Source organism: Calliopsis andreniformis, unplaced genomic scaffold, assembly GCF_051401765.1.
Source record: "Calliopsis andreniformis isolate RMS-2024a unplaced genomic scaffold, iyCalAndr_principal scaffold0133, whole genome shotgun sequence".
NCBI classification, from domain to species: Eukaryota; Metazoa; Arthropoda; class Insecta; order Hymenoptera; family Andrenidae; genus Calliopsis; species Calliopsis andreniformis.
The window spans coordinates 92,308-120,296 of NW_027480542.1; the positions used below are offsets into that span (position 1 = coordinate 92,308).

The 27,989-nt window shown below is 40.1% G+C and overlaps 1 protein-coding gene and 1 pseudogene across 7 annotated transcripts in view; one reads left to right on the plus strand and one right to left on the minus strand.

Annotated features, from left to right (window-relative positions):
• The window catches only part of Dgkepsilon (diacylglycerol kinase epsilon), a 156,195-nt gene that overhangs the window by 62,735 nt on the left and 65,471 nt on the right, over positions 1-27,989 (minus strand). The window lies entirely within an intron of this gene.
• On the plus strand, positions 7,028-13,401 carry LOC143187651 (uncharacterized; annotated as a pseudogene).

A 27,989-nucleotide genomic window follows, 5' to 3' on the forward strand; every position in this document is an offset into this window, starting at 1 on the left:
CTGCAAAAACTCAGCATAAATTGCAATTTCGGGGAATACCTACCAAAGGCACTGAGGAATCAGGTGGTCTTCGGCCTCCAGAACAGACGAATTCAGTCACGCCTATTGGAAACCACGGATCTTACAATTGAGAAAGCCTTGGAGGTGGTTACCGCCATGGAGCTCACGGATAGGGACGTCGCACAGCTGCAATCGGGGACTGCAGCAGTGGACTACGTAAATTCAAAGGAAGCAACTACATACAAAAGGGAGAAAACAACCCGTAACAGAAGATCCAATGAAGGAAGACCAACGAATATAAAGTGCAAGAGCCCAATTACAAACCCCAAGGTTAACTGTAATAATGATATAGTTTGTTTTAGATGCGGCGGCAATCATATGGCGTCTCGATGTACATTAAATAAAGAAACAGTCTGTAAAGCGTGCGGCACGAAGGGCCACCTGCAGAAAGTTTGCATGAAGGCGAGAAAAGGGCAAGCGAATAAATTAGATGCGATACTACAAATTCAGGGTGAACAGGAACAGTACAGAGAGAAATTCTATGCGACGTTATGGCTAAATAGTACTAAGGTAAGGTTCGAGGTGGATAGCGGCGCCGCGGTTACAGTTGTGAGTCAGAGTTTCCTCAAGTCGACACTGCCAGATGTACCCATTATAGACTCGAATTTACAATTGGTTACGTTTTGCAAAACCGTAATCACAGTCGTAGGTTATGCGCGAGTGAATGTCCGGTACAAACAAATTACGAAAACACTGAATATGTACGTAACAAAGACGTGTAGAGACCCCTTGATGGGCCGCGAATGGATACGGCAACTCGGGATACAGTTAGCAGATTCCCCGGTCGTATTGGCGTTAGATACAACCGAAGAATTAAATTCAATCTTACAAAAATACGAAACGAATTTAGATCCTACGTCTACAAAGATACGCGAGATCCAGGCTAGGCTCACATTAAAGGAGAACACATCTCCAGTCTTTCTTAAAGCGCGAAGAATGCCGTTCAATTTGATACCGTTGGTTGATAAGGAAATTGATAATTTAGTTAAAGTGGGGATATTAGAAAAGGTTAACACTTCGACGTGGGCAACTCCGACGGTACCAGTTTTAAAAAAAGATAATACAGTACGCCTATGCGGCGATTTCAGTGTCACTGTGAACAAACACCTAATCGTGGATCAACACCCTCTGCCCACGATCGACGAATTATTTAGTACGTTGGCAGAAGGCGAAAAATTCTCAAAAATTGACTTGAAAAACGCGTATTTACAAATGGAAATACATCCAGCAGATAGAGAGTTAGGAACTTTAAACACCCACCGAGGGTTATACAGATGTACGCGATTGTTGTACGGAATCTCATCGGCTCCAGCGATCTGGCAACGAGAGATTGAGAACATCCTGAAAGGAATACCAGGAATTTCAGTCCTTTTAGATGACATAAGAATTACGGGACCTAACGATATGGTACACTTACAGAGACTTGAGGAGGTTCTGACACGGTTAGACAAATATAATATTCGAATAAATAAGGAAAAATGCGAATTTTTGAAAGACGGAATCCACTACTGTGGATACTACATCGATAAAAACGGTATTCATAAAGAAAAACAAAATATGGAGGCCATAGAAAGGATGCCCCGCCCTACAAACATTACAGAATTACGCGCATTTCTGGGAATGATAAACTACTACGGAAGGTTCATTCGCAATCTCAATTCGATCCTTACACCATTACGCAGCCTTTTAGAGAAGAAAGAGGGCAAGGAGGTCCCCTTCGTGTGGTCTTCAGCTTGCGAAACAGCATTTTTGTCCGCGAAGAAAGCATTCGTTGGCGACGAGATTCTAGCGCACTATGATCCGAAACTACCCTTAATAGCAGCCTGCGACGCGAGTCCGTACGGTGTGGGAGCAGTACTCACAAGAATTTCCAGACGGGAAGGAAAGAGTAATTCAATATGCCTCGCAATCTTTGTCGCGTACTCAAAGGAAATACGCACAGATAGATAAGGAAACATACGCTATTATATTTGCAATAAAAAAGTTTCACGAATATCTTTACGGGAGGAGGTTCACTTTGTACACGGATCATAGAGCGCTTACACAAATTTTCGCGCCAGGGAAGGGTTTACCGGCACACAGCACAATGCGTATGCAACATTATGCACTATTTTTACAAGGGTTCAAATACGATATAAGATACAAAAACACGAAAGCGCACGCAAACGCGGACGCCGTGTCACGGCTTCCGATGAAACCATACGATGAAGAGGCGTACACTCATGACGTAGTCGATAGCTTCGAAATAAATACGATCGAGTCGCTACCGGTTACATTCCAAGATTTAAAGTTAGAAACCGCGAGAGATACGCAATTACAAACCCTGTCACAAGGACTCCAGAAAGGAAATACAGTGAGTGTAGAAAGTATTCGTACACCGACTAATTTCGAATAATATAGTCTGGAATTCAAGTTTATTAACTACTTTTTTATAAACAACGAGTTTGTACATATTCTCGGAAATCTCTAGAACAGATACAGTGCAAAAAAAATTAATTGGTTGAATAATTTGCAAAATTATCAAGAAGAAAACGAAATATTGTCCGAAATATAAGAGCAATAAATATTCGTACAGTTCTGATTTCGAACTATCTGTATGTGAGTTTCTAATGTAAACACCTTACATGATTGTTTACTAGTTATGATTGGCATCGTCAGTATGTTTGGAAACATTATCAGTATCAGTCGAGCTCGAGACCGTGTACTATTCGAAACTGTTGTTGAAAATGGGACGAAAACTTAGGGAAACTACGGTAGAAGAAAGAAAAATTATTATTAATTTACATAATCAGTGCAAAAGTTTATCGGAAATTTCGCGGATTATAAACCGACCTCGCTCAACTATACAAAGTATAGTTGATAGATACGGAGTACGAAAGAAGCTGCAAAACAATTCAAGAAGTGGACGTCCGCGTAAAATTAACCAACATACCGGACGAGCGATTATTAGAATGGTAAAGCAAGATCCAAGGATAAGTGCAATAAAAATAGCTGAGCACCTTAGGGATAATTTGGATATTGATCTCTCGGTCAGTACTGTACGTAGTTTTTTGCGGAGTCAAGGGTACCACGGTCGGGTGGCCCGTAAAAAATATTTCGTGAGTGAAGCAAATAGGAAGAAAAGATTGGAGTTCGCAAATAATAGTGTTACCACACCAATGGAGTACTGCAACCGAGTGATCTTTACAGATGAGAGTAAATTTAATATTTTCGGGTCTGATGGGCACTCTACTATATGGAGAAGAAAAAATGAAGAACTGAGACCACAAAATTTACGACCTACAGTAAAACACGGCGGAGGTTCCGTACTCGTTTGGGGTTGCATGAGTGCCGCTGGTGTTGGAAAATTAGAATTTATTGATGGAATAATGAACCACCGGGTTTATATTGACATTTTGAAGCGGAATCTTTCTGCCAGTGCAGAAAAAATGGACATGAAAGATAATTTTATCTTTATGCAGGATAATGATCCAAAGCATACGGCGTACAATACGAGGATGTGGATATTACATAATACGCCAGCATACATAAAAACTCCACCACAATCTCCTGATATTAACCCCATCGAACACTTATGGGACTACTTGGAACGTCACATTAGAAAACATCAAATATCCTCTAAAGAAGATTTAAAAAATGCTCTTATGGAAGAGTGGAATAAGATTCCATCCAGCGTAACAGCGAAATTAGTAAATTCAATGCCAAAAAGAGTCGCTGCAATTATAAACTCAAAAGGAAATTCTACTAAATATTAATTAACTGTTTATTTTACTTTTTCATTAGCAAATAAATTTAATTTCTATGTTTTTCTCATGAATTTCTAATGAGTTTTAAAAAATGTAGCAGCTGTACGAATATTTATTGCTCTTATATTTCGGACAATATTTCGTTTTCTTCTTGATAATTTTGCAAATTATTCAACCAATTAATTTTTTTTGCACTGTATCTGTTCTAGAGATTTCCGAGAATATGTACAAACTCGTTGTTTATAAAAAAGTAGTTAATAAACTTGAATTCCAGACTATATTATTCGAAATTAGTCGGTGTACGAATACTTTCTACACCCACTGTACGTTGAAGCTATGCGATCGGTTCAATGTACCGCAAATAGAATTTAGTTGTCAACAAGGGGTTGTCATACGTGACAACCGCGTAGTCATTCCTCAAAGATTACGGAGTGTAGTATTGAAAGAGTTGCATAGCAACCACCCTGGGATAGTTAAAATAAAGTCACTTGCCCGAAGACACTGCTGGTGGCCCGGCATAGATCACGATTTGGAAACCGTGGTGAGCAACTGTGTAAACTGCAGCGCGGTACGCAAAGACCCAACTACAGTCAAAGAACAGAACTGGGAGGAAGCCGAACGGCCGTTCCAGCGTGTACATATAGACTTCGCGGGTCCATTTAAAGGACATTACTTTTTTGTTCTTATTGACGCATGTTCCAAATGGCCGGAAGTACACGTTACAAAAGATACGACCACTCAGACGACAATACAGTGGTGTAAGCAAATCTTTGCAACCTTCGGAATACCCGAAACGATAGTTTCTGACAACGGTCGACATTTTAAGTCGCACGTGTTTGCACGATTCCTCAAAGAGAACGGTATAGTACATAAGACCTCTGCACCTTTTCACCCGACGACGAACGGTCGAGCCGAAAGGTTCATAAAAACATTCAAGTTAGCATTAAAGAAACAATTTAATGATACGGTTCCAACCAAACGTGAACTGTTGGAAACACTACAACAGTTTCTATTACACTACAGAACGACACCACATCAAACGACGGGAGTCTCGCCGGCTGAAAGGATGTTCATGCGCACGCTGCGTACGAGATTAGATTTATTGTTACCGCCGAAAAACGGTAGTTCCGCGAGTACGAGAAAAGACATGACAAAACATGTACGCGAAATTCAAACAGGAGAAAGAGTACAATGTAGAAACTATTTAGGAATGGACAAATGGCGTTTCGGCATAGTGGAACGAAAAGTAGGACACTTGCACTATGTAATTCGATTAGATAATGGAAAACTGTGGACAAGACACATTGACCAGATACTAAAAGCGGGAAACATTCCGATACAAGCGGACGAAGATGACACAGAGGACTACGGCCCGGTAGAGAGGGATAGCCCGAGTTCGAGACCGAACAACATAAATTCGCCCAACTTATACCACAGTGGATTGCCAAATGAGAGAAACTTAAATGCAAGAAACGAAAGAGAGGAGAACATACCACGACGGTCAACGCGCGAACGCAGACCTCCGCAACGTTTCGGTACAATTGTTACATATTAAATCAAGCGAGTTACATTTAGCCTAGATAAAGGAATTCAGTTATGTTTTTTTTTCTTTCGGAAATTCGCTCTTCCCTTCTCGATTCAATACGAATATTCAATTTTTTTTTTCTAAAAGGAGGGAAGAGATATGATATACACGCGTTTGAACGTGCCGCGTGACGCCGAGTCACGTGACCCGACCGAGGGCGACGATTCACGAAGTCGTGGTTGCGACGCGTGGTTGTTCGAGATCAGAGCACGTGGAACGGGTGCGTGTAAAAAATACGCAACAGTCGTCGCAGTTTACAGTCGTACTACGGCGTTAAAGAATTGTCCGATCATTGTGAATATTTATAAGTATCAATACACAATGTTAGAGTTTCGGGCAAGTAAGGTTTATGGCAGGGTAATTTACAGCAGTCGCGCGGTATGTGACAAATTCAGTTTTTCTCAGATTTAGTTTTTTGCCAGATGTACAACTACCCTATGGAAAGTTTTTAAGCAAGACCCTGTCATAAACATTGCCGAACCGAAGGACGACACGGCCTCGAACTTAACGGTATTCGCGGCAGCGAGTCATCACTTGGAAAAACCTGGAAAATACCCAGTGTTGCCAATGCGTCATGCACCCTACTGCACCCTGTCGAAAGACTCTGTTCCCCTTCCAAAGGTACCATGCCAAGGGCGTAATGGAAGGGATGACACGATGTCTTAAAAACGCAAGAATTTGGCAGAAAAAAGGCCAGAAGAAACCTAATAGCATAGATAGAAAGTCTGAGATAGAGATAGAGTCTCAGATACTTAGTCAATTAGAAATTAAAAGCACAAGTTCAAACATATAATTGTTCGCACAAACACACACATACACACGGTACACTCAATCCTAATCTATAATAAATAGTTTGTTAGTTACATCAACCACGTGTTTATTATCACGGTCCCAAGCCGTTTCATCTTGGGTGGTCCTTCGACGAGATTCATAGACGGCACAGCGTGCATATATTAAAGGGTTAATTCCGACCCTAACACACAACAATATGCAAGTTAAAGTAATACTTATGCCATACAATACTTATCAATGAAAATCTAAAGACAATGTAAAAATCAATTGAGTAAATGTATTATTTATAAAATTGCAGTGTCATGCATACACACTTGTAAATATATATACATTTAATTATTTATTGGTGCATGAGATATTACATACATTTATAATACATTTATTAAAATTTGTGTGCGATTACAATTTCTCTCTTCAGTATTCTCTACCTGCAAATCGGTTCATGTGATATTGATCAAATTAATTAATATTGTTGCGAGCAGCCGGTACACAGCCACAGCCAACTGGTGCTCGCGAGAAGAAGACGGTCGAGAATCGAAAGAGATCGATTACGGTAACAGCTGTCAAGCTGTCAGTCGAGACCGCGAACGAGCACGAATTACATGTACGCGAAAGTATCGCACGAAAGACTGCATCCAATTGTAAATAAAGCGTGTACAAAGTTAAAATGCCCCGTGGTGTTCCTCGAGCAACGGTGGGTCGGCCGCCGGCGGCCCACCGTCGCAACAATGGTGTCAGAAGTGGGATTCAACCCGGGATGGATCCCGCCTCCGGCGACCCTCTCCGCGTATTTTACAGAGAACTGAACGAGTCTCTGGTGTATCAACTGGAGTAACAGCGGAGAATGATCGAGGAACAACGGAGCGCCGATCAGGCTAGGCAGGAGGAGATCGCGGCTTTGTTACAAGCTCGCATTGAGGCCCTGCTAGTCGCCGATCGGGCCGTACAGGAGGAAATCGCAGCCACTATGCGTGCTCGTGTCGAGGCCCTGGAACGGCGGATGCAGGTGATGTGTATACCTGCAGTTGTAAATAGCCGCGATATCTGGTGCGGGGAGCGCGGGATTCGGGTCGGTCGGATCGGAGACCGCTGTAAATAATGTAAATAGTAGCGAAGTAGTTGCGCCCCCTTCGATCGCTCCCGGTCCCTCGGCTGCCCCGATCTGTTTCCCGCTGCTATGTCCGGGTTTGCCTGTCACGGGGGAGTGTGAACGCCGCGTATCCCTGAGCTTGGGATACGCGAGGTACGACGGAAGAACGTCCTGGAAAGAGTACCTCATTCAGTTCGAGGCAGTGGCGCGGGCAAACGGTTGGGACGAGACGGCCAAGGCTACGGTTTTGATCGCTTTGTTGGACGGAACGGCAAGGGGAATCTTAACCTCTTCCTCTGCTGCCCAGTTACTAAATTACCCCTCCCTTATTTCGGCTCTGGAGCTCCGTTTTGGAGCTAGAAATTTGGCAAATTTGAATTACGTATTGTTTCAAAACTGCCGGCAGCGGAGGGGAGAGTCGATTTCGTCGCTTGCGGCCGAAGTAGAGAGGTTGGCCAGGGCTGCTTTCGCAGATTGTCCTGAGGAAGTGCGAGACAAGCTGGCGGCCTCTCAATTTATTTCGGCGCTACGCAGCGACGAAATGCGAAAAGTTCTGCGCATCCGCGGTTTCGCCACCTTGGGGGCTGGGGTGACGAGGGCCCTCGAGGTGGAGGCTGTGGAGGCGCTATCGCGTGCCCCGACGCGGCGAAAAGGACAATCGATTAATTCTGTGTGTTCCGAATTTCGAGGATTTAGTTTGACCAGGCACAAGAGGGGGATGCCCTCACCCTCTGAACGAAACAGAAGGTGCTGGACCTGTGGTGAGAACGGCCACCTTAGTAGAGACTGCCCTGACGGGAGCAGTTCGAGGAAGAAGAAGAAGCTACGAGAAAACGCGAAGAGGACTATGTAGCGGGGAAGCGTTGGTTCTCAGCGATTCTTCCCCCCGCCAACGTGAGATCACGAGACTCGCATTCGACGAGCGAAGAGGATTCAAGAACAGCGTGGGACAGAAGATCACGAGACCCGCGATCCGACGAGCGAAGAGGACACATGAACAGTGTGGGATGGAAAACGATGCAGTTCAGCGTGGGACAGAAGACGCGGTGGTCTATGGACGAATCGAGGACGTCGACTGTGAAATGGTCCTCGACACGGGCTCACCGGTAAATTTATTGAATAAGAACTTGTGTCCGTCAGGTAGCCTACGAGAAGCTCCATTGAAGATTCGCTCCAGTGTGGGAGAAGAAATGCCAGTGCTCGGTACGAAACTCCTGAAGCTACAGATCCAGGAGTTCGTTACCGAAGAAGAATTCTACGTCGTCGAGATGTTGGAGCCGTGCATCCTCGGGATGACTTTCCTGCGGAAACATCGCTACTTCAGCAGGAAGCACCTGCCCGGTAATCGGTTGGTACCGTTAAGAAGAACGGCAGAAGAGGAGGTACGAGGAAGAAAAGAAGATACAAGGAGGAAAGAAGAGAACGCGCCGGACCAAGCGGTACCAAAACACTTGGCAGGGCTATACGAGCGATGCTGCACGGAGCTGTCCAAGAGTCAGCGACAGCAATTCGTAAAAATGCTGAACGAATACCAGGACGTGTTCGCTAGCGATCCACATGAAGTGGACAGGTGCGGAATAGTCAAACACTGCATTGACACCGGCGACCGTCCCCCGATTAAACAGGCGTCGAGGAGACTACCGTTCAACCGGCGACAAGAAGTCGAAGACTTGCTGAAGAAGATGAAGGCTCAAGGCGTAATAGAAGAGTCGCTGAGCCCATGGTCGTCGCCAACCGTCCTCGTGAAAAAGAAAGGACGGGTCCACGAGATTCTGCATGGACTACCGCCGCACAGTGAAACGAAACGCCTGTTTTCTGGGACATCAGCCAAAATTTTTGAATACAAAATTTTATAGTATGGCTGCAGTAAATCTTTATTAAATTATCGGAACATAAGAAAACACAAGAGAAAGTATATTACATGTGGATAAAGTTTGATTAAATTGTATGTAAATTTGTCGATGACGAAGCATTGACGATTTTGTCTTTTTATCGCTTTAGTTTAAAGAGTATTATTGCCTAAGCTCTAGAATTTATAACTTTTCTACGTCTTATATATTATTCAGTACGTTATTATCAATGAGTTTGTGCAAAAATTAGTTTGAGTACGTTTGACTTTTATTATGCGACAGGTGTATAAAGTAAACATCTACTGCAACTACTACTGGAATAATTCAGGTAATAATTTAAAATTGTCCAAAGTTGTCTAAGGTTTCAAATGTCTTTATTTAATCTTTTATGCATAAGGTTTTAAATAGTAAAATAATTAGTAATAATAGTGGAACGAGTAAGCATAATATCCAAACATGGCAATGATGTAGACTTTAGTTATAGAAATTCGCCTATTTATTAATCATATTACGTGAACCAACCAGTATAGACATTAATGCAACTTTTAAATTAAATGTGAATATATTTATACAATAAGTATTGATATAATTATGTTCTATTAAATATTACTGAAAAAATGTGTGAATAAAAAGTCAATTTTTGTAATTCTGTTATGTCTAAAAATTCTACTGCAGGTTATGCATAGATATACCATAAATACGATACAACAATTAATAATCATTCTAAAAATAATCGATGATTGCCTATCGATTTTCGATTGACACATGTGCACGTCCGCAGTAGTCACGTGACTGTTTCCAAGGGGACACAAACAAAAAGTTTTTGTGTTTTATTACACTTTAACTTTAGAAAAATGGAAAATATTAATACTACTAAAGATGTTTACGATTACATAGTTCAGTTAAAGTGTGGCTTCAGTGATTATAAAGAAATTACTAAAGGAATTCTTGACCTTGTTTCTGTTGATGTGTCAGATCAAATGCTAAATTTAATAAAAAATAAAATGAGAATGTTATCGATGCATTTGTACAAAAAAAAAGAATTAAAGCTTATCGTAATAAATATCTTTTTCTAAAAAAACAACAAGCAATGGCTAGAAAGTAAATTTGACTTTCCAAATGAATTTTCACAAGAAAATGTAGAAAAAGTATGTACTAATAATGAAAAGCCATTTACCGAATGTACAGAAAGACAAACTACCAAGAACGAGAGATATTAGGACCAAATTTTCCACTGAAGAGTTCATGTTTGCTGCTAAGTATAATGCGAGGAAAGAAGGAAAACATGATTTTACCTAAAATAGTAGAGTATCTTCTAAGAAATTCAGTGGAAGCACAAAAGGTGAAGCATGTTTGTGAAGGAAGGTCTCCGAAAACTGAGCTTTACAGCGAAGAAAAAGCTTTATCTATTATGACGGCCATGGATCTTTCCAAATCACAATACACAACATTAAGAGATTTTTCGATTAAACAGGGAACAAATCGATACCCGTCATATTACGCAATTCAAAAAGCTAAATTAGGCTGTTACACAGATCGTGAATCAATTTATGTTGCCGAAAGAGAAGCATCAATAAAATTACAAGCTTTGCTAGATCACAGTAAAGAGGATATTAGCTTCGATACCATCGAATAAACCAACCTCCGATAATAAATTAGTATTAACCCTCTATGGGCCCGTGTAACTTTCAGGTCACATGTTAACTTATCAACATTTTATCAAATAATTTTAGTTTTTTTCATGAAATGGCGTACATATCTTAATTCTATAATTTCTCCGAGACAATCAATACCAATATTCATGACGGTTGCCCGGACTAAAATAAAGAAATAATAAAAAAAAAAGGCTGTGCAAACTGTCTATATAGTAGGAGCAAGCGAATCTTTCATAACAATTGATATTATTTGTGCTACTGTCAGTGTTTACCGAACAAAAAATAGTGTATATAATAGCTCTGGGTTTGTATATCAATAACAACTTATTTGTTTGCATTTCAAATTATCATTTTGTTACTTCTTTTTATGATACGTTTCTGTAACTTTGAGGTTACAGTGGGCTATTGTGGCAGATTTCGGTATATTTAAGCTAAAACTTGTGCTTTCCCCTATTTTCAGATTTATACATCAAATTTTTTTTGCATCTGCAGATATAGGTTTATAATTGTTGATTTTCCGTTACATCAATTTTTTTATATTTAAAACAAAAATTCGGCCCATAGAGGGTTAATTTCAAAATGGGGATGCGATGGAGCTTCGAGCCAAAGTGTATATAAACAAACATTTCAGCATAAAGATGATATCTGCGACGATTCTGCAATATTTATGTCCACATTGGTCCCAATTAAATTGTTCGACTCATCTAACGGAAAAGTATTTTGGCGGAACCCAAAACCTTCCTCTACTTCCTTCTGTAGATCCATCAAGTTCCGTTTTTGTAAAGAAACATCTGAAGTCATTCGTACGGAATTTGAACGTGTGAATCAGGAGATTTCGCTATTAACTCCTACAGAAATTAATTCGACGAAAATTAATCACCAGTTAGTTATGACTATGGTTGACGAAAAAATCTGCAACGTATTGACAGAAATGCGTTCCTTTACGACATGTTATATTTGCGGTGCTACACCGAAACCTATGAATGATTTAAAACTATTTAATAGAAATGTATGGAAAGAGGAACATTACACTTTTGGCTTATTACGATTAAATGCCAAAATTCGTTTTTTCGACTGCCTTTTACATCTGTGTTATAATATGCAGTTTAAAAAATGGTCCGCTTCCACTCCAGAATATAAAAAATTACAAGCTGAAAAAAAGAAATTGGTCCAAGCAAAATTTCGGTCCGAAGTAGGATTAATTGTAGATGAAGTTAACCAGAGAGGAGGGACTTCCAATGACGGAAACACTGCCCGAAGATTTTTCAAAGATCCCAAAACAACAGGGGAGATAACTGGTATTAATGAAACATAATAAAAAGGTTTCCAGTCATTCTGCAAACTATTTCATCTGGACAAAAAGTTAATGTGAAAAAATTTGGCCACTATGCTAAGGAAACCGCAGAAATTAAGGAAACCGCAGAATTATTCGTACATTATTATCCATGGCATTATATGCCAGTTAGTGTCCACAAGATTTTAATTCATGGAGAAAAAATTATTAAAAATGCAATAGTTCCTATAGGCAACTGTCAGAGGTAGCTCAATAATCCCGTAACAAAGAATTCAGAAACTTCCGAGAACATAAATCAAGAAAGTGCAGTCAGAAATCCACAAATGAGGATATTTTACACAATTTACTTATAAATTCAGATCCATTAATTTCGACTCTCCGACCAAAATTAACAAAGACAATGAAACAAGATTTACTTCCTGAAGCAGTAGAACTTCTAGACATAACAGATGACGAAACTTGACATTTTGTATTGTATAAAAATTGTATAAGTATATTTGCATTTAATTTAAAAGTTACATTATTGTGTATATTAGTTAGTCCACGTAATATGATTAATAAATAGGCGAATTTCTATAACTAAAACCTACATCATTGCCATGTCTGGATATTATGCTTACTCGTTCCACTGTGCGCCGGCTGCACGATGTGACTAAGAAAAACTCCTATCCCCTGCCCAGGATCGTTGGACGCCCTAGTCGATTCAATCTGGTTCTCCACCTTGGATCTGCAAAGCGGATATTGGCAGATCCTGGTAGAGGAAAGAGACCGCGAGAAGACGGCTTTCTGCGTAAGCGCAGGGCTATGGCAGTTCAAAGTCATGCCCTTTGGTTTATGCAACGCACCGGCTACGTTCGAGCGGCTGATGGAGAACGTGCTACAGGGGCTGAATTGGCGAATCTGCCTGGTCTACCTCGACGACGTCATCGTACACGGAAGAAGCTTCGAAGAAGAGCTAGATAACCTACGGCTAGCGTTCTCCCGATTGCGAAAAGCGAAGCTCCTGATGTCACCGAAGAAGTGTTCAAAAAGGAGGTGAAATATTTGAAGCACGTTGTGACGGAGATGGGAGTGAAGACGGATCCCGAGAAAATTAAAGCGATTCAAGATTGACCAGTCCCGCAAAACATAACAGAATTGAGAAGCTTCCTGGGACTGTGCACGTACTACGGGAAATTCGTAAAGAACTTCTCCCATGTCGCAAAGCCCCTGCATCGTTTAACTGAGGATAGGCAGCAATTCCAGTGGACGGGAGAGACACAAGGAGCCTTCGAAGAGTTGAAGAGGCGAATGACCGAGTCCCCTATTCTGGCGTATGCAGTACCATGAGCTGACTTCGTGCTGGATACGGACGCCTCCGCTATTGCCATTGGAGCGGTTCTCTCCCAGATACAGGAGGAACAAGAGAAGGTCATCGCCTATTTCTCCAAGACCCTTGGAAGACCAGAGCGCAACTACTGCGTGACCAGAAGGGAGCTACTTGCAGTAGTAAAGGCGGTGGAGCACTTTCATCATTATTTGTACGGGCGAAGATTCCTGCTAAGGACGGACCATGCAGCGCTGCGCTGACTAATGTCCTTCAAGAATCCGGAACGACAAGTGCCCGATGGATCGAACGACTACAGGAGTACGACTTTGAAGTTCGCCATCGAGACGGAAAGGCACACGGGAACGCAGACGCCAGATCCCAGAGACCGTGTGAAACTTCCGCTTGCAAGCGATGCTCACGCATGGAAAGAAACGAGGAGGAACTCAAGGCAACGAGAGTCCTGAGAACCTGATGCGAAGAATGGAAGAAAGCGCAGTCTGAAGACGAAGAAGTCGGAAAAGCTCCGTTGGAAACTACAAAGTCACAAGCCCGACTGGCAGGAGATGCCAAAATATTCGCCTCTGATCAAATTCTACTGAACAGTTTGGGATTCCCCGCAAGTCAGAGAAGAGCTTTTATTCCGGAAGTGGGAATCCGCGAACGAAACAGCGTCCACGTGGCTTTTGGTTGTGCCCCAAGGGAAAGCACCGCAAGTCCTGCAGGAATGCCACGGATCCCCCATAGCAGGGCACTTTAGCATCAAGAAAACACTTGCAAAGACACGGCAACAGTACTACTGGGCGAGCTATCGCCGAGACGTGGAAGTGTGATGCCAGCGCTGCGACCAGACTGACGTGGTCAGTCGACACGGAGCACAGTGGGGTATTTGCCTCGTAAATACGGTCAAAATTTAATTTTAAAAATTGTTCGTAAATTGTAAAAGTTTTGTGTTTTAAGTTAGTCGAATGTCTAAGGAACAATGTAGTAATGTTCGTTTTCTCATTCGTGTATCCATAAGACACTGTGATTTGTCCGAAGTTACCATTCTGGTAAAACGCTTTCTTTTCTCAGGAAGTTCGCCTATTAGTAATATCAACTTATTTACATGAATTAAATAGATTTTTGTTTGGTAAAAGTTTTTCAGTTAAGTGTATGCTATACTTTTAAGGAAATTTTACTTGTGTGCTAAATATATTTTTATAATTATTAGTATTTGAAGATAAAGATGGTTCAGTAATTTTATTTATGATTCTAAGACTTTGTCAATGGTTTTGTTATAGTTATGGGTGAGGCCCGGTGTTCATTTTGGTGTCATTGTGTTCTATGAAGCTTTACGATTAAGATACAAGAAAAATTTGTTCCTACTTTGTCCAATTCCGCGTTTTATAGTTAATCTATGAAAAAATGACCATCGAAAATCGCAGCACTTTCCACATACCTGCATATTCGCATTCGCTATATCTCCGTATTACTTCATGAAGATATTTAATGTTAATGATGAAGAATATATACATATGTGAGAATGTACTTTTTAATAGGAAACTCTGTATTTCTATTAATTTTTATCGGAACATGCGTTACAAAATTCTTCGCCTGAGAATACTTCCTCTTCATCTAATGTCGTTCCTTCTTCATCCTCTTCTTCTACATTATCATCATCACCATCATCTTCTTCTGATGATTGTTCTTCTACAATTGATGTAGGTTCGGAAGGTAAGATCAATTGCATTGTTTCACTTAAAAAGAGGTTTGATCTTTTCTTCGTCGTCGGTCTTATACTGGATATCAGAGGATCGGAAGTAATTAATAATCTATTCAGCACATCTATATTACATGCTTCTCTAGAACATTTTCGTGCATGATCTTCTCTATAACGACGAAAGTGTTTGTTTCTTGCCTCGGCTGCTTCTTCTGACAGTCTTCCAATAGGTAACATAGCATTTTCAACAATTAATGGTCCGTGGATTAGTAATTTGTGCATGGTGGGTGACATAGGTACCACGAGTATAGTTTAACATTTGTATTGCCGAAACCAGCTTTTGGTACGTCAACAGTAATTCCTATTTGAGCTTTAAACTCCTTTTGTATTACCTTCTTTCTTTCCGCGACTGAATGTTTTTCTTCCTTTGATCTTATTTGCCATTTCCGTATGTGTAATTTATAAGATAAATGCAGTAAATTTTCAAATATTTTTATTCTTGCATACAGAATCGACAAACCAAACTTTAATGCAGCTACATTAATTTCACCTTTCCTTGACAAATCGTTGAATGCTGTAGAGGTCAATCCACATATGTAACATTTCATGATAGATGATGTATTTGTTGCCGCATTGCATATCTTCCCATCTATCACAGTGAATAAAAAAATATGCTTAACAGTTATAGGTCTATTTCCATTAATTTCTGTTTCTCTTAGTTTGTCTATTTGGCCTTCTATATAACTTATTTCGTCATGTATTACATTTGTATCTTCTTTTACAAATTTTATCCTAATTGGTCTACAATATCTTGGAGATGATGGTGTCGAATTATCCCAAATGATTTTTCCATTTACTGTAGAAATTAATCGCAGGGAAAGGAATGAGCTCTGAAATATGTGACTGTCTGAATCAGAAATGTTTTCAAATTTTTGTTTATATTGAGCTTGCTTGGATCCATCACAACCCCATTTATTAATTAATTCTAAGCTACTGATTTCATTTCCTTGTAAATTATGTAACACTTCTTGCAAGTATAGCAGTAACCGAGCAGTTGTATGGTCTACTAATTCTTGCAGCTTTATTTCTGCAAAAGTGTCACTTACGATAAAGGCTTCTTGAACAGGATAGCAATCTTTCTTAGCTTTCTGTAATACAGAATATGACGAAAAAAGTTTTTTATCCATTGTACGGACAACTTCGTATTCTTGTCTGGATAAATTTGCTTGCACGAATATAAATAGAGCTTTCAAAATCGAGGACTGTTTTGTTTCTGTTTGTCGATCTGTAGAAGAAAGATTCCTGCACTTTTTTGCATATGACGGGCAGTTTGTGACATCCCGAAGTACTACAGAAGCGTTCACTTGACCGTAAGACCTTAGCTTCGACCCTGCAGCAAATGTCAATTCCTCAGTGCTAATAGTTTTTCGGATATCTTCTGTTGTCCTTCTTTTGCTTCGCTCAGACAATTCTGTAAAAAACTTAGGTCGACGTCCTGACTGAGAGGATGTTGTGGGTATTGATAATTCCTTTAAAAAAGTTAAGGTACCTTTAGGGTTGAAGTCTTCTATATTTTCCACGCAAGAAGAAATTGAATTGGTTGAATATTTAAAAGAAATGGAAAATAGACTTTTTGGATTCACGACTAACGATGTGAAGTCTTTAGTATACCAACTAGTAACGAAAAACAAAAAAAATCATCCTTTCAATAACAATAAAGGTAAAGCCGGTAAAGACTGGTTACTTGAATATTTAAAACATCGCCCAGACTTAATGATTACGAAAAATGGACCTGAAAATACGTTAACAGCTAGAGTAGCTGGATTCAATAAAGTTGTAGTTGAAAATTTCTATAAATTATTAGGAGGAATTTATGACGAACATTAACTAACATTAACTGTTGATCGTGTATTTAATTGTGATGAGACCGCAATATCAATTGTTTTAAAAACAAAATGTAAAATAATAGGAGAAACAGGACGGAAATAAATGGGTGTACTGATATCTGCTGAACGAGGTGCAACGATCACAGTGGAAATACGCTTCAGCCCAACTACGTGTCTCCAATGTTGATGTTTCCTCGTAAAAGGATGAAACCAGAATTAATGATAAATGGTTCGCCGGGTGCTTGGGGTGTTTGTAGCGATTCGGGATGGATGACAGCTGAACTATTCTTGTACTAGTTTAGAAAATTCGTGTCTTTTAAAGGAGCATCTAAAAATCATTCCGTTTTGATACTGCTGGACATTGCACTCACACAAAAAGCATATAACTGATTGATGAAGCAAGAGTAAATGAAGTTACAATATTCTGTTTTCCACCTCACACTACACTTCACCTTCAACCACTTGATGGTATATTTATGAAACCTCTAAGCATATATTATGACCAAGCTATTTCTTCATGACTCCGTTCAAATCCAGGACTCATTACTACATATCAAGTAGCAGAGTTGTTTGGTAAGGCATTCATTCAGACAGCAACTATGTTAACTGCTATTAATGATTTCAAAAAATGTGAGATCTAGCCATATGATCCCACTGTTTTTACAGAATTTGATTTTATAGCTTGAGGCCGGCGACAGTGGTCTGTAATTTTCACATAGCAATACGAGGTCATTTTGTTAGTAAGGTGCGCAGACGAACCTGATGCGAAGTCAGGAAGCCGCAGGAGGTTGAAACTTCGTGAACAAACCCGATGCGAAATCGGGGAGTCACTAGGATTGAAATTCGTAGACGAACTCAACGTGGAGTTGAGGAGCTGTAAGGAAAGTTGGTAAAAACGCAAACGAACCTGGCGTGAAATCAGGAAGCTGTTAGAATGCGAACGAACCTAATGCGAAATTAGGGAGCCGCAGGATTGTTAATTTGGCCTCGTAACTCTTAATGATAACACTGTTCAACACGGGTCTGATTTTGTAAGCGTGAATAAACATTTCTTATAGATTTCGACGTGCTGATTACGAATCTGCAAACCGTTTTTCCCCAGAACGTACAGTTTTTGAAAAAATCAATTTTGAAAAAAATGACAAATTTTCAACTTTGGGATTTTTTTCTGCTTTTACCGAAGAAGTTATTTAGTTCCTCTTTGCACGAAATGATTCTGTGGACTCTCCCGAATAAAATAATATAAATAGTTATTAGATTATAAACATCGAAATAGGTTTAAATAACAATTAAAGTGAAAAGGACTCCCAAAACGCACCCATTTTTGCTGATATTTTTCACTTTATTTTAAAAAGTAAGGGTCTAGGAGAAAATTTGACTATACCACGCGATAGAGCAAACCTTTCTACTAAGGAAAGCATCAGGTGAATGTCCAAAATTATTTCTGTTTTCAATATAGAAATAAAATAGTTTGGCGAAACGCGCGCCGGAGACAGTGGTACTCAATGACGTCAATGCGTATAGGGACCGCTGAACGGCAGGCAGTAGGCGAGACGTCCTCCGCGCGCGCCGCTGTCATTGAGTACCACTGTCGCCGCCGCGCGTTTCGCCAAACTATTTTATTTCTATATTGAAAACAAAAATAATTTTAGACATTCGCCTGATGCTTTCCTTAGTAGAAAGGTTTGCTCTATCGCGTGGTATAGTCAAATTTTCTCCTAGACCCTTACTTTTTAAAATAAAGTGAAAAATATCAGCAAAAATGGGTGCGTTTTGGGTGTCCTTTTCACTTTAATTGTTATTTAAACCTATTTCGATGTTTATAATCTAATAACTATTTATATTATTTTATTCGGGAGAGTCCACAGAATCATTTCGTGTAAAGAGCAACTAAATAACTACTACGGTAAAAGCAGAAAAAAATCCCAAAGTTGAAAATTTGTCATTTTTTTCAAAATTGATTTTTTCAAAAACTGTACGTTCTGGAGAGAAACGGTTTGCAGATTCGTAATCAGCGCGTCAAAATTTATAAGACATGTTTATTCACGCTTACAAAATCGAAAAAAAGTCAAAATTTGTCGAACAGTGTAATAGAATAGAAATACAACTCGAGCGGTAAAGTTATATTTCGTGTGGGAACGTTCGCTTATTACTAAAGATTGTGGAGTTAGAATGCGGGTTGAAACTTTAACTCAAATTCAAAAGTTAAAATCTAAAATATATTGTAACTAAATCTTTTCTTTACAGCTGTGTCGTGTAATTTTTGTGACGTGTAAGAATATTTAGAAATTACCAAATAGTTCATACTCGATTTTAACGCACTGGCAATGCGAGGGTAGAGTAATTGAAAATAATGCCTGAATAGAATTTATGCCGACTCGCGGATCCTATAAGGTTTGCTCCGATTCGAAAGGGAACCTTAGCCCGATCTCACAATATAATCGACTCTGGAGAATATGACGCGACGTTGACTCTGAACGTGACGATATACAGTTGCAGACAAAAGTTTCCGAACGATTTATTAATACTTGGCAAACCCGACAAATGTTTCTGAACAACTTCTTAATGTCTGTTTGTTAGGATCAATCGTAATTCAAATTACGCGCTATACAGCGCCATGGGCGTAAGATATACATATGTGTGTGTGTGTGAACTATGGGGTTCCTCTTCCGTTTTCCCATGTGCGTTGATTGAGATGCAGAAGAGATGTGAAAGTGTGTTTAAGTTACTGACTATATTGTCATATGTTAATTTTTGTCATTTCAAAATGTAACAAATATATTACATTTTTGATTCTCAAATCACGTGAGATATGTGGAAACCTTTTTATTTATTTTCTACGCCATATTCCACTATTTGAAAACAGTAACCAAAATCCAAGACTGTTAATGTTGTGACGTTGCGCGTAGCGCCGTCCCCGGGTTTCACAGTCGATAATATCATTTAGAAGAAGGACCGTACGGCCCCCTTGCGAACACCTGCCGAGAGACGTCTCCTGAGGGAAAAGTCGCGTCTTAAGGATAGTTGATAATTTCGGGTGCCTCCGTGCCGAGCGCGCACGACGTTTCAGGGCCGTAGAAGCTACCTAAGGGACCCTGAGGCCGTCCCCGTCCCCTGACCGCGCAGTTCCAGATCCAGGCGCAGTAAGGACACCGGATGTACCAAGGGCCCTCCACCCTCGGAGTTGAGGGACTTGCCGCTTCCGCGGTGGACCAAAAGGCCAAGGAAGGAAATCACCACCAGACAAATGGTCCCGCGGCGCTGCCCTTCTAAGGAGGCCAACACGGAAGGCGAGGGTGGAGGCGAGCCAGGAGATCGTCGCCCAGGCGGCCATGGCCACAGAAAGTCCTGAGGGAGTCTCCATACTAGCGGACAAATGCGGAACGCCACCGATGAGGAGCGGGGCCTCGCTCCTCATGTACGCGCCTGGGCCAAAGCGAGTACGCGGCGGGGCTGTAGCGCTTGCGCGGGGAGGGACGTGCCGCGAATCGAGGGGGGTCGCATGCGCGCGTGCCGGGTATCGTCACTCGTTGTCGAACCTGTGCGTAGACCAGCGATATTGGGGTAAGCCACTTGACTACTTTGGTCTTATCATATTTTGGGCATGGAGTGCCGATAGTGCGAGGCGCGACTCGGGTTTTCCCCCAGGGCGTCTTTAGTGCCGCGATAACATTTTCGCGTTTGATTATCGTGCTAGTTCGACTAGATTTGTAATAGACGAGTCCACGCGTGCCGAAGCGTCGGCCACGTGCCTGTAACACCGACCACCTGTGGTCTTCCTTCACCGTGCCGTCTGCACGGTGCCATCGTTGTAATAAACATCTGTGGGAGACAATTCGAGTTAGATTTATTATCGCCGTAGCCCGCTTTTCCTGCGTTCCCGAACCGCGACCCGTCCTCTTCGACGAGCTAGCCGAGGAAAGCCGCAGTGCCCGTTCTGCAAGTGCCGCGTAGTGTTACGGAATTTCACGAAATCGGTACGAAAGTACCTGGCGCCCATCCAGTCAATCGGTTCATTAGTAAAGCGGCTTGCAGGGCGGACACGGCGAAGTTGTCAGGGCGTCCTGCCTCGAGCTTCTTGCCGCTCGACGCAGGGGGATTCCACGGAAATTATTCCGTAGGAAAAAGTCAACCTGATAATGTATTCTTCTTAGATATCCAGGAATCTATTTTAACGATTATAGCGTTAATAGTGAAATTGACTTCAAGTAAACAATTTTTAGTAATTGCATTCATAAGTTACAAAATGGCTCGTAAACGCATTGACCAGAAAATTGAATCTGTAGTTATAAAACTTCGTGACAAGGATAAGCTCTCATTTGGAGCAATTTCAAAACATTTACAAATATTAAAATCAACAGTTTTCGAAATTTTGAAGCGTGTGAGGAACCCTCAACTAATAAATGAAGGAGGTCGACCTCGCAAAACTAGCAACAGGTTAGTGAACTTGATTAATTATGTTGATCAAGGAGAAATTAGAGAAAAATGAAGTTGCACACAACTGAACAAATCATGTTTAGGACGGATTACAGAATCGTACGGGAATCTAAGAAGAATCCTAAATTGACAGCTCCTGAGATTCACGAAAAAATCGGATTATTTGATGTTAGTGCACGGACAGTTCAAAGACGACTTGCTGAAGTTGGCTTACACGGAAGACGACCTGCAAAGAAGCCATTACTTACAAAAAAATATATAAAAGCACGTTTACTATTTGCACGTAAATACGTAGAGTTCACAATCGATGACTGGAAAAAAGTATTATGAAGCGACGAATCCAAATTTAATTTGTATTCAGACGATGGGAACGGATACGTTCGTCGTCCAATTAACAAGTGATTGGATGTGAAATACACGAAAACTACCACCAAATTTGGAGGGGGAAATGGAATGGTTTGGGGTTATTTTTCATAGCATGGTGTTGGTCCTCTATACCGTATTAATGGTAGGATGAATCAAATACAATATCGTGAAATTCTACAATATACAATGTTACCATATGCTACAAACAACATGCCAAATGATTCGTCGTTCCAACACGACAACGACCCTAAACACACAGCCAGATCAGTTAAAGCGTGGCTGCAAGGTAAAGAAATTAAGATTTTGGATTGGCATGCTCAATCGCCGAACCTCAATCCAATAGAAAATGTATGGAGTGAGGTAGAAAGATTAATGAAAGGCAGAAAATTTTCAAATGGTGACGATTTATTTGCAGAAATAAGCCGAAATTGGATGTTCTTATCCGAATCCTATCTGTAAAGACTTATTACAAGTATGCCAAGGAGGTGCCAAGCCGTCATTAACAGTAAAGGATGTACAATTAAATATTAATAAATCGTTCGGAAACTTTTGTCGGGCCATATTTCAGACAAATATGTAAAATTTAAATATAAGAAAATAAACATACTTTTTATAAAGATGATTTCGGTGGATTCCTGTAGACCATTAAATTTTGTATTGATATGCATAATTAGATTTGTTTATAACTCACAATGAAACACATAAAATTACATGGAATACAAAAATTGATATCATTCGGAAACTTTTGTCCGCAACTGTAATTCTGATCCCCGATGGTTAAAATCAACGGGTTTATATAGGTCGAAAAATAAGTGAGGATACCTAAAATTTCCTAAATAAGGAAAATTCTAAATAAGAAGGTTCGGAAGTTGCATCATACTCCTCGGAATTACGGTTATAGTGTAGCTATTATGTACGATAAGCGAGTAGGCAAGATTAAGAGGTTTCTTCATTGCCAGATAAAAGCTTCATGGAAAAGCCTTGGGAAATAGTGCGTATGAGATGCATCCGTAACACCGCCAAAGAACATACCATAGATCATTTAAACAATAGTCAACCTGGTTGTTCATTATAACCTGATCATCAATCGACTATGAAGGCTTCTTTTGCACTGTTTAGTTTAAAACAACCGATGCCTGTGCCAATCACAAAACTGCAATTATAACATTCTCACCATATAAAAATGGGCTGAACGATGTCATGACAAAGAAGAAAAGAACAGAGAAAGAAAAAGAAAAGAAGATATGAAAGAGAGTATCGAATATAAAACCAAAAGAAAAGAAATCAAAAAAACATATGAGAAAGACATCATCACAAGATAGCAATAAAGAAAATACTTCTTATTCATAATGTAATGCACTGTATTTAGAATCTGTAGAAGGTTGGATAAATTATCAATCATGCGAAAATTCGGTTGATTGCTCGTGTGCCAATGCAGAAGATGAAGATGATGAAGCCACACATGTGTGCCCACACTGTCAACCCGTTAAATAATTGTTAATAAGTACCCCATCTTACCCCGCCCGTGGGACAAGATAGAAACAAATGTGCTTTTTCGAGTTCTAATTTTTATAATTTTAATACTGTGAAAACCTCGGTTCAATTATCGTTAAATTGGAAGACTATTTATTAAAGAATTAGTAAAAAATAAAGTTCATTTTTTACTACAAAAACCTATAGTTTATTCATTATTGAACTTTAACTATCCCGTCTTACCCCACCTTCCCCTACTTAAATTTTACGACTGCTCGAACAATAATTGTTTGTAGAAACAGCTGGTGGAAACTTTATAAAAACATATATACGTTTTCTTTAGCATCTTTCAATGAAAAGAGGATGGTAGAAAATGGCCAATTTAGTCCCCACCTGAAAATGAAAATTTTAAACAGAACCATTTAGAACAAGAATGACTAACAAGTCGATCGCGACCGACATCGATCGCGAAGCGATTTTTGGTCAACACGCAAACGCAACTTAGCTGTAACTCATAGAAACAAACAACCGTGATTCCTTTAGTATCGACTCCTTACGTCTTACTTCGGATAGTCTGAGAATTCGAAAATGACAATGTCTGAGGCACGTGTCCGAGCAAATTTTAACATAGAACCTTTCGAACCTTTTTTAAATTGGCGGAGTTGGTTAAAAAGACTGGAAGGTGCGTTCAAGCTTTTCAAAGCGAAGGAGGTGCTACAGCATTCGAAGTGATAAGTAATAAATGTTTGCCAAAGGATTCGTACGATTTAAGCTATGAAGAGTTGATAGCGAATTCTACGCACCAGCACCGCTCGAAATTGCCGAGAATTTTCGTTACTATCAATGACGGCAACGTGAAGGAAAGGATATTTTGCAGTACATAACAGCAAATACAGAAGCTGAGTGTCAACTGTAATTTTGGTGACTACCTTAATACAGCAGTACGCAACCAATTTGTTTTTGGCATTGCAAGTACTAGAAATCAATCAAGGCTCCTGGAATCGAAGGATCTATCCTTCAACAAGACAGTTCAACAGGCTACTGGCATGGAAATGTCAGCAAAGGACATGGACCAACTACAAGAAATTTCACCAGCGCAGATACAGTCCAAAAAAAAAAATTCAAGGCATCCGTCATGCACTAATTAACATAAGCAGATGAAGAAGACGCAGGGCTAGTGCCTGACACACACAGCAGAATCTACAATTCAATCACCGAAGCGACACAGGTGGCTCATGGACTAAGGATCATTCCACGCCAAATCGATCACTTTTTGACCTCGATATCAGGAACTTTTTTCAAAATTGAATATGATGTAGTCCACATGAAATTGGAGGGGGGGGGGGGGGGGGGGTTCAGTCATCATTTTACTGTTATCAAATTTGTTTACAAAATACAGGTGGTCAAAGTTTTCAATTTTTGCCTATTTTCGTGAAACCGGGGTGTACTTTGGAATTTTTATTTCAGGAAATATTTGTCGTCTTGAGTTGATTGTTTTTCATTTTAATCGGGAAGGTTTGGCCTATTTTAATAACATATTTTATAATTGGGAACTCTTTTTTGTAATATAGAAAATTATAAACAAACTTTTCTTTTGCAAATTTCCCTTAGAGGGTCGGGGGTCAAAAATTAAAAAAAAAATATATGACCATATTCCTTGAACTTTAGCCTACAAAAGAAGCTATTGCCGAAAATGGAACTCGTAAAACTAACTCCGCAGTGAGCAGTTATAGGTAGTGGTGCGCGCCGCTTCAGGTAAGCGACCCGCGCGCTCGGAGATTACGGTCGCCCGATCGGACCTCTCGTATCCCCTACTATTTTGCTGAGGTGTAAAAACAATATCAACGGGTCGCGTATCAGTCTTAATCAGTACCGACTTGGGGGGGGGGGTCGTGGTCGGGCGACCGCCCGGGGCGCCAAATCTATAGGACGCCGCTGCCCGAAAAGTTACATTTTATTAGATTTAGATTGGTTTTAGACCCGTTAGTTTTAAGTCTATTCTAAGTTTGAACTCGCTAAACTACAATTGCTCTCGCGCGTTCGCACTTCCTCACCCTGTATAGTTTGTCAAAAAAAAAAGAAAAAAGTAATCACGCCCAGGTAGGGGCGCTACAATAATCTTTCCCAGGGCGCCGGAAGTGCCAGAGCCGGCACTGGTCTTAATGGTACCATTTATACCTGAAATATGTATTTAAACAAGGGCTGCGTCAAAAAGTCTTGTGGCACATAATGTTTTCCTTCAACACCTTCCTTTCCATTTATTGCCAGCTGGGTAGATGTTTTCAAAATATGAGCAATACATAGGCGTCAGTACGATTGAACGTACTTTCCAGGTATAGCTGACTTGATAGTAGAGAGTTATATCTTTAGACATCGTTAGCTTTTAGTCTGCAAAAGGTTTCCGAGTCGTGCACTTCTTATTCTCATCGCAAAGTAGTGAGTGAGTTTTCGGAGACAATGCGTCAGTGGTGTTTTAATCCTTTTAATTGAACGGGACATAACTGTTGCATAAAAGGACTTCAAAAGGTATCGCTGGAAATGCGTCAATCATTTCCAAATCTGCCCGAAAAGTCTTTTATTTACAATGCCTGTCGCATGAGATTATACAAGGAAAAAAACAGGGAACGGATTGAAGCTGCATTAGCTGAACCAGGGCCATCAGGACTATCAAATCCAAAAATAGTAACTAGTAGCAGTAGTAGTCCAAGCAACGCTTCACCACCTGTAGATCCATCACTTGTGGTAAGTTCCGCAAATACTTTAGCATCATCTATAGGAGAATCACCAATAACTAACAAAACTTTAAAATCCGGTAAAGGAACTTTACATCAAATAGATCGTACTCATGATATTTTACGAACAAGTTTAGGAGACATAATAGGCAGTCCAAGTAATGTCGCGGCAGATAATGAAATGATTAAACAATTAAAAGATAAATTCAATGTAGAATCCGATAATAGCGAAAAAAATTCCGTATTCTTACAACTTTACCAAAATCGTGGAGTATTTGAAAAATTTGTTTAGAATTTAAAACTTCGTACCATATGCCAAGACAAGCAAAGCGATTGCAAGTCCATTACGCAGTGATGTCAACTCCAAATCCTAAACATGGTCGTCTATTACCAGAAACTACGAAGTCATTAGTAGAAAGTTTTTATCGTAATGATGAAATAAGTAGAGTCATGCCAGGAAAAAGGATTTCATTTCAGTATTGAAAGATAGATCTAGATTACATGTTCAGAAACGTTTAATACTTGGCAATCTCAAGGAAATTTATACTTCTTTTAAGCAGATACATCCTTAAAAAAAAAAATAGGTTTTAGTAGATTTGCAAGCTTTCGGCTGAAAGAGTGCATTTTAGCTGGTGCTACTGGAACGCACTCTGTTTGTGTTTGCGTAATACATCAGAATGTAAAATTAATGCTGCTTGCGATTAAAACAGCTGTAGTTGCACATCGCTCTGAGAATGAAATAATTACTATTCCAACAGATTATAAAGATATTTTAAAATCAATTGTATGCGAGTCACCAACTTCATCGTCCCATTTTCAAAAATGTAATTCTTGCCCTGGATTCAATAATATTTGTTTACAGTTTGAAAACTTCCTTGACGATAATTATATTACAGTAGAGTCTCGGTTATCCGAGTCCCGGTTAATCGAGGTTCCGTATTATCCGAGAAGCTTCAACCTTTAAGGTAGGATCTCGGTTATCCGAGTTCGGTGTTCCTTATTATCCGAGGTGCTGTGAATCAAAATATGTACAGTGGTGTCCGCGAATATGGAACCGTAATTTTTTTTTGGAACCTTTCCCAGCAAGGTTTGAGACTCGAGATCACAAGCCGACCGTCGAAGACAAGGACAGAACTAGCCGTTTGTGTACTCTTTACAGAATGAATGCAGTTGTTATCGGATCTCAACGAGCGAAACAGCATTCAATTTTTCATCTCCTGATGAAAGAAAGTCCAAACATTACGTAAAATAACGAAAATACGAAAAAAATTAATTAAAACAAAGCGATTCATATCCCGACGTCGACGCGCGGCATTCTTTGCTTCTCGCCGCGCGTCAACGTTATAAAGAGCGCTGCCGCCGTTTTGTTCTTTGCCGCGAAAGAAGCCGCGGAATTCAAAGAAAAATGTCAGAGCGAAGTAAGAAAACTATAAGATTTACTGGTAAGAAGATTGACAAACAGTGCATCAGTCACCTTACAACTTTCGATACGGAAAGACAACTAAATCTGTAGAGTGTGTTCTGTGTAGCATGAGTGGAAAACGTAAACGTGTTGTTGTTTCTTTAGAAACGAAATTTAATGCACTTCAACGCTTGGATCAAGGAGAATCCCTAAAAAAGGTGGCTACTGATTTAGGTGTCGGTGAAGTTACTGTGGGTGATTGGAAGAGAAAGAAAGGGCACATTGAAAAATGGTACAATTCACGATATGCTTCGGGATGTGGTAGTGAATATAGTATGGTCAGGAAAACGATGAAAAAAGGAGAATTTGAAAAAACTTCAGAAGCTCTGTTTTTGTGGTTTACTCAAATGAGAGAAAAAGGTAGCCCAATTTCTGGGCCAATTTTACAAGCTAAAGCTTTAGAATTCCACAAGCAATTTGAGGACGAGGAAGAAGAATTTACAGCTAGCATTGGCTGGTTAGATCGGTGGAAAAAAAGATTCGGAATCAGACAATTAAACATCTGTGGGGAAAAATTATCAGCTAGCACGGAAGAAATTGCCACGTTTACAAC